We start from the raw sequence: 6000 nt of genomic DNA on the forward strand, positions 1-6000 counted from the left end.
TAGAGGTATTCAACTGTTACCCTGCCTGGTCTGGGATACTGTAGAGGTATTCAACTGTTACCCTGCCTGGTCTGGGATACTGTAGAGGTATTCAACTGTTACCCTGCCTGGTCTGGGATACTGTAGAGGTATTCAACTGTTACCCTGCCTGGTCTGGGATACTGGGATACTGTAGAGGTATTCAACTGTTACCCTGCCTGGTCTGGGATACTGTAGAGGTATTCAACTGTTACCCTGCCTGGTCTGGGATACTGTAGAGGTATTCAACTGTTACCCTGCCTGGTCTGGGATACTGTAGAGGTATTCAACTGTTACCCTGCCTGGTCTGGGATACTGTAGAGGTATTCAACTGTTACCCTGCCTGGTCTGGGATACTGTAGAGGTATTCAACTGTTACCCTGCCTGGTCTGGGATACTGTAGAGGTATTCAACTGTTACCCTGCCTGGTCTGGGATACTGTAGAGGTATTCAACTGTTACCCTGCCTGGTCTGGGATACTGTAGAGGTATTCAACTGTTACCCTGCCTGGTCTGGGATACTGCAGAGGTATTCAACTGTTACCCTGCCTGGTCTGGGATACTGTAGAGGTATTCAACTGTTACCCTGCCTGGTCTGGGATACTGTAGAGGTATTCAACTGTTACCCTGCCTGGTCTGGGATACTGTAGAGGTATTCAACTGTTACCCTGCCTGGTCTGGGATACTGTAGAGGTATTCAACTGTTACCCTGCCTGGTCTGGGATACTGTAGAGGTATTCAACTGTTACCCTGCCTGGTCTGGGATACTGTAGAGGTATTCAACTGTTACCCTGCCTGGTCTGGGATACTGTAGAGGTATTCAACTGTTACCCTGCCTGGTCTGGGATACTGTAGAGGTATTCAACTGTTACCCTGCCTGGTCTGGGATACTGTAGAGGTATTCAACTGTTACCCTGCCTGGTCTGGGATACTGTAGAGGTATTCAACTGTTACCCTGCCTGGTCTGGGATACTCTAGAGGTATTCAACTGTTACCCTGCGTGGTCTGGGATACTGTAGAGGTATTCAACTGTTACCCTGCCTGGTCTGGGATACTGTAGAGGTATTCAACTGTTACCCTGCCTGGTCTGGGATACTGTAGAGGTATTCAACTGTTACCCTGCCTGGTCTGGGATACTGTAGAGGTATTCAACTGTTACCCTGCCTGGTCTGGGATACTGGGATACTGTAGAGGTATTCAACTGTTACCCTGCGTGGTCTGGGATACTGTAGAGGTATTCAACTGTTACCCTGCCTGGTCTGGGATACTGTAGAGGTATTCAACTGTTACCCTGCCTGGTCTGGGATACTGGGATACTGTAGAGGTATTCAACTGTTACCCTGCGTGGTCTGGGATACTGTAGAGGTATTCAACTGTTACCCTGCCTGGTCTGGGATACTGGGATACTGTAGAGGTATTCAACTGTTACCCTGCCTGGTCTGGGATACTGTAGAGGTATTCAACTGTTACCCTGCCTGGTCTGGGACACTGTAGAGGTATTCAACTGTTACCCTGCCTGGTCTGGGATACTGTAGAGGTATTCAACTGTTACCCTGCCTGGTCTGGGATACTGCAGAGGTATTCAACTGTTACCCTGCCTGGTCTGGGACACTGTAGAGGTATTCAACTGTTACCCTGCCTGGTCTGGGATACTGTAGAGGTATTCAACTGTTACCCTGCCTGGTCTGGGATACTGTAGAGGTATTCAACTGTTACCCTGCCTGGTCTGGGATACTGTAGAGGTATTCAACTGTTACCCTGCCTGGTCTGGGATACTGGGATACTGTAGAGGTATTCAACTGTTACCCTGCCTGGTCTGGGATACTGTAGAGGTATTCAACTGTTACCCTGCCTGGTCTGGGATACTGTAGAGGTATTCAACTGTTACCCTGCCTGGTCTGGTATACTGTAGAGGTATTCAACTGTTACCCTGCCTGGTCTGGGATACTGTAGAGGTATTCAACTGTTACCCTGCCTGGTCTGGGATACTGGGATACTGTAGAGGTATTCAACTGTTACCCTGCCTGGTCTGGGATACTGTAGAGGTATTCAACTGTTACCCTGCCTGGTCTGGGATACTGCAGAGGTATTCAACTGTTACCCTGCCTGGTCTGGGATACTGGGATACTGTAGAGGTATTCAACTGTTACCCTGCCTGGTCTGGGATACTGTAGAGGTATTCAACTGTTACCCTGCCTGGTCTGGGATACTGTAGAGGTTTTCAACTGTTACCCTGCCTGGTCTGGGATACTGTAGAGGTATTCAACTGTTACCCTGCCTGGTCTGGGATACTGTAGAGGTATTCAACTGTTACCCTGCCTGGTCTGGGATACTGTAGAGGTATTCAACTGTTACCCTGCCTGGTCTGGGATACTGTAGAGGTATTCAACTGTTACCCTGCCTGGTCTGGGATACTGCAGAGGTATTCAACTGTTACCCTGCCTGGTCTGGGCTACTGTAGAGGTATTCAACTGTTACCCTGCCTGGTCTGGGATACTGTAGAGGTATTCAGCTGTTACCCTGCCTGGTCTGGGATACTGCAGAGGTATTCAACTGTTACCCTGCCTGGTCTGGTATACTGTAGAGGTATTCAACTGTTACCCTGCCTGGTCTGGGATACTGTAGAGGTATTCTGCTGTTACCCTGCCTGGTCTGGTATACTGTAGAGGTATTCAACTGTTACCCTGCCTGGTCTGGGATACTGTAGAGGTATTCAACTGTTACCCTGCCTGGTCTGGGATACTGTAGAGGTATTCAACTGTTACCCTGCCTGGTCTGGGATACTGGGATACTGTAGAGGTATTCAACTGTTACCCTGCCTGGTCTGGGATACTGTAGAGGTATTCAACTGTTACCCTGCCTGGTCTGGGATACTGTAGAGGTATTCAACTGTTACCCTGCCTGGTCTGGGATACTGTAGAGGTATTCAACTGTTACCCTGCCTGGTCTGGGATACTGTAGAGGTATTCAACTGTTACCCTGCCTGGTCTGGGATACTGTAGAGGTATTCAACTGTTACCCTGCCTGGTCTGGGATACTGGGATACTGTAGAGGTATTCAACTGTTACCCTGCCTGGTCTGGGATACTGTAGAGGTATTCAACTGTTACCCTGCCTGGTCTGGGATACTGTAGAGGTATTCAACTGTTACCCTGCCTGGTCTGGGATACTGTAGAGGTATTCAACTGTTACCCTGCCTGGTCTGGGATACTGCAGAGGTATTCAACTGTTACCCTGCCTGGTCTGGGATACTGTAGAGGTATTCAACTGTTACCCTGCCTGGTCTGGGATACTGTAGAGGTATTCAACTGTTACCCTGCCTGGTCTGGGATACTGTAGAGGTATTCAACTGTTACCCTGCCTGGTCTGGGATACTGTAGAGGTATTCAACTGTTACCCTGTCTGGTCTGGGATACTGCAGAGGTATTCAACTGTTACCCTGCCTGGTCTGGGATACTGCAGAGGTATTCAACTGTTACCCTGCCTGGTCTGGGCTACTGTAGAGGTATTCAACTGTTACCCTGCCTGGTCTGGGCTACTGTAGAGGTATTCAACTGTTACCCTGCCTGGTCTGGGATACTGTAGAGGTATTCAGCTGTTACCCTGCCTGGTCTGGGATACTGCAGAGGTATTCAACTGTTACCCTGCCTGGTCTGGGATACTGTAGAGGTATTCAACTGTTACCCTGCCTGGTCTGGGATACTGTAGAGGTATTCAACTGTTACCCTGCCTGGTCTGGGATACTGTAGAGGTATTCAACTGTTACCCTGCCTGGTCTGGGATACTGCAGAGGTATTCAACTCTTACCCTGCCTGGTCTGGGATACTGTAGAGGTATTCAACTGTTACCCTGCCTGGTCTGGTATACTGTAGAGGTATTCAACTGTTACCCTGCCTGGTCTGGGATACTGTAGAGGTATTCAACTGTTACCCTGCCTGGTCTGGGATACTGCAGAGGTATTCAACTGTTACCCTGCCTGGTCTGGGATACTGCAGAGGTATTCAACTGTTACCCTGCCTGGTCTGGGATACTGTAGAGGTAATTAACTGTTACCCTGCCTGGTCTGGGATACTGGGATACTGTAGAGGTATTCAACTGTTACCCTGCCTGGTCTGGGATACTGTAGAGGTATTCAACTGTTACCCTGCCTGGTCTGGGATACTGCAGAGGTATTCAACTGTTACCCTGCCTGGTCTGGGATACTGTAGAGGTATTCAACTGTTACCCTGCCTGGTCTGGGATACTGGGATACTGTAGAGGTATTCAACTGTTACCCTGCCTGGTCTGGGATACTGCAGAGGTATTCAACTGTTACCCTGCCTGGTCTGGGATACTGTAGAGGTATTCAACTGTTACCCTGCCTGGTCTGGGATACTGGGATACTGTAGAGGTATTCAACTGTTACCCTGCCTGGTCTGGGATACTGTAGAGGTATTCAACTGTTACCCTGCCTGGTCTGGGATACTGCAGAGGTATTCAACTGTTACCCTGCCTGGTCTGGGATACTGTAGAGGTATTCAACTGTTACCCTGCCTGGTCTGGGATACTGTAGAGGTATTCAACTGTTACCCTGCCTGGTCTGGGATACTGGGATACTGTAGAGGTATTCAACTGTTACCCTGCCTGGTCTGGGATACTGTAGAGGTATTCAACTGTTACCCTGCCTGGTCTGGGATACTGCAGAGGTATTCAACTGTTACCCTGCCTGGTCTGGGATACTGGGATACTGTAGAGGTATTCAACTGTTACCCTGCGTGGTCTGGGATACTGTAGAGGTATTCAACTGTTACCCTGCCTGGTCTGGGATACTGCAGAGGTATTCAGCTGTTACCCTGCCTGGTCTGGGATACTGCAGAGGTATTCAACTGTTACCCTGCCTGGTCTGGGATACTGTAGAGGTATTCAACTGTTACCCTGCCTGGTCTGGGATACTGTAGAGGTATTCAACTGTTACCCTGCCTGGTCTGGGATACTGGGATACTGTAGAGGTATTCAGCTGTTACCCTGCCTGGTCTGGGATACTGCAGAGGTATTCAACTGTTACCCTGCCTGGTCTGGGATACTGGGATACTGTAGAGGTATTCAACTGTTACCCTGCCTGGTCTGGGATACTGCAGAGGTATTCAGCTGTTACCCTGCCTGGTCTGGGATACTGCAGAGGTATTCAACTGTTACCCTGCCTGGTCTGGGATACTGTAGAGGTATTCAACTGTTACCCTGCCTGGTCTGGGATACTGTAGAGGTATTCAACTGTTACCCTGCCTGGTCTGGGATACTGTAGAGGTATTCAACTGTTACCCTGCCTGGTCTGGGATACTGCAGAGGTATTCAACTGTTACCCTGCCTGGTCTGGGATACTGTAGAGGTATTCAACTGTTACCCTGCCTGGTCTGGGATACTGTAGAAGTATTCAACTGTTACCCTGCCTGGTCTGGGATACTGGGATACTGCAGAGGTATTCAGCTGTTACCCTGCCTTGTCTGGGATACTGCAGAGGTATTCAACTGTTACCCTGCCTGGTCTGGGATACTGTAGAGGTATTCAACTGTTACCCTGCCTGGTCTGGGATACTGTAGAGGTATTCAACTGTTACCCTGCCTGGTCTGGGATACTGTAGAGGTATTCAACTGTTACCCTGCCTGGTCTGGGATACTGCAGAGGTATTCAACTGTTACCCTGCCTGGTCTGGGATACTGTAGAGGTATTCAACTGTTACCCTGCCTGGTCTGGGATACTGTAGAAGTATTCAACTGTTACCCTGCCTGGTCTGGGATACTGGGATACTGCAGAGGTATTCAACTGTTACCCTGCCTGGTCTGGGATACTGCAGAGGTATTCAACTGTTACCCTGCCTGGTCTGGGATACTGGGATACTGTAGAGGTATTCAACTGTTACCCTGCCTGGTCTGGGATACTGTAGAGGTATTCAACTGTTACCCTGCCTGGTCTGGGATACTGTAGAGGTATTCAACTGTTACCCTGCC

The 6000-nt window shown here is 49.3% G+C and overlaps 1 protein-coding gene across 1 annotated transcript in view; it reads left to right on the forward strand.

Moving 5' to 3' along the window:
* Nucleotides 1-6000, forward strand: part of LOC110512931 (cleavage and polyadenylation specificity factor subunit 4) — a 31751-nt gene that overhangs the window by 23746 nt on the left and 2005 nt on the right. The window lies entirely within an intron of this gene.

Source organism: Oncorhynchus mykiss, unplaced genomic scaffold (assembly GCF_013265735.2).
Source record: "Oncorhynchus mykiss isolate Arlee unplaced genomic scaffold, USDA_OmykA_1.1 un_scaffold_130, whole genome shotgun sequence".
Taxonomy (NCBI): domain Eukaryota; kingdom Metazoa; phylum Chordata; class Actinopteri; order Salmoniformes; family Salmonidae; genus Oncorhynchus; species Oncorhynchus mykiss.